At 35.9% G+C, this 2,227-nt stretch overlaps 2 non-coding genes across 2 annotated transcripts; one reads left to right on the plus strand and one right to left on the minus strand.

Moving 5' to 3' along the window:
* Positions 1–1,497: 1,497 nt before the first annotated feature.
* On the plus strand, positions 1,498–1,578 carry Trnal-uag. Its single transcript has one exon. It is a non-coding gene; the product is annotated as a tRNA-Leu (tRNA).
* Positions 1,579–1,771: 193 nt separating this feature from the next.
* On the minus strand, positions 1,772–1,852 carry Trnal-uag. The gene has a single exon. It is a non-coding gene; the product is annotated as a tRNA-Leu (tRNA).
* Between the last annotated feature and the right edge of the window lie 375 nt (positions 1,853–2,227).

Raw genomic sequence — 2,227 nt, forward strand, 5'->3', positions numbered from 1 at the left:
TCTTTTCAAAGAAAGGCATATGACGATATAAACATATGCTTGTGGATTATTCTGGAGCTTATTTTCTGAAACATATAAAGGACAAAATCCACGATAAATATACTGATGGTGATATAACGAGAATGATTGAGTTTCTGGTTAAATCCCTTTTTTGAGTTCGGTGACAAGACTCTCCAGCAGATTGTAGAATTTCTATGGAACAATCGGTGCCCCTCTTTTGACCGACTTGTTCTTGTTTTCATATGAGCTGAATTTAATGAAGAACTTTACAAGACTGGTAATAAAAACTTTGCCCAGTTCTTCAATATACTTTCAGATATATGTGCTGTGTTTAAATAACATGACTTCGGTCGTATATTGTCTTCTGAAATTTGATTCAAGAACACAGCACATACTTTTACGTCAACCACTTTCCTCTGCCTTTGCTTACAACATGACCAACAAGGACAGCTTACAGCTAAGGTGTACGATAAGCGAGACGGTTTTCAGGTCGAGAACTTTCGCTTTCTTACTTCCCCAAACTACGGCGGTTGCATGTCACAGCTGATTCGGTATTTAAGAGAATGTCTTAATTTCTGTGATATATGTTAAATTCTGACGGTTGATGAGGACTATGTGCAAAGTCTAATGGTTGGTATCTTTATTCCTTTTCGGAAATATGTTATTCTCGTGTGTGATACGAAGGTCGATTTTTTTTATTAGTGTGTTTATTAATGTGCCTTAATAGTTATCTCATTTCGTCACTACTCCGGCACTCGCTTTGAACACGTGGCATTATTTGAATTAGACATGTATTTACATGGCGGGTGTTGTTTATGAAACAGACGACGCCTGCAATTCGCGCTGTGAATCTTGCTTTTGTTAATATTTCCCCTAGTTTTATGGGTTTTTAGTTCAAATTACGTTTTTTTCGACACAGTTGGCCAAGGTTCTCTAGCTTTTGTTTAATATTAGCAAATAGCGTACAGGTTAAGTCAAACCAAAACCAGTCTTGAAGTAAAAAAGTAATTAAATAATTAATTCTGTTATGTTTTGGTAAACGAGTTGGTTATATTCATATTTTTTTTAAAAACATTTTAAAAAGAATAAGATAGTTCTTATACATGATCTGCACAGAGTACTTGTATAGACATCGAGATCAAGAGGTTGCAAACATTTTGTCAAACTTTTACATGAAATAATTAAAACATATTATGATATAGTTACAACTGTAGTACGAAAATATCAGACGGAATGGTTATATAAAAACATAACCCTGTATCTGAAAAACAGGCTGATTTACATATATTTATAATTTGTACATTTTCAAATGCTGTGGTTAAACCCTGTGTATTATGTATTTTTCTAACTCCGTAATGTCATTGTGTGTCGCTAGCAAATTATAAAACATTATAAAACTGTTCAAGTCTGATATCTATAGCAAAATAAATATTTAAGATCAGCAGGGATAATGTGAGTCATTGATATAATGACACGGTTATCATTCGCCACTCGTAAGGTAGCGTGGCCGAGCGGTCTAAGGCGCTGGTTTTAGGCACCAGTCTCATTGAGGCGTGGGTTCGAATCCCACCGCTGCCATTAATATTTTGTGAACTTTTTTTGTACGCCTATTGATACTTTATAATATCTTTATACATATTTTACAAGTAAAAGAAAAATGATCCCCGATAAGAACCCGACTCAATAGCAAATTCATGCATTACAATGTTGTACACTAAATTTTCACTGTCTTACGGAATTACTTTCAAAGTAAAAGTGCACAAAATAAAGGTGGCAGCGGTGGGATTCGAACCCACGCCTCAATGAGACTGGTGCCTAAAACCAGCGCCTTAGACCGCTCGGCCACGCTACCTTACGAGTGACGAAATATATTCGTTTGAATCACATTAATTTCGCTGATATGCAATATTTATTTTGCAATAGATTCCAAAGGCTAGAACGACGTTTATAATGTTTTATAATTTTAGGCAGCAGTCTCATTGAGGCGTGGGTTCGAATCCCACCGCTGCCATCATTGTTTTGTGTACATTTTGTTTTACACAGTGTAAATATTTTCAAGTCATGGCAAATTTAACTGATAATATATTAAATGCCGTGATGAGAATCCTACTCAATAACAAGGTCTCATTACCCCTCACAAGGATGAAGGCAGAAGCAATCGAAAGTTAAGGAATAATGTACACCCCACGTGACACCCGTTTTGATGTGCCCTGGCATAAGCAGGAAG

This window comes from Mizuhopecten yessoensis, unplaced genomic scaffold, assembly GCF_002113885.1.
Source record: "Mizuhopecten yessoensis strain PY_sf001 unplaced genomic scaffold, ASM211388v2 scaffold714939, whole genome shotgun sequence".
Lineage (NCBI taxonomy): Eukaryota > Metazoa > Mollusca > Bivalvia > Pectinida > Pectinidae > Mizuhopecten > Mizuhopecten yessoensis.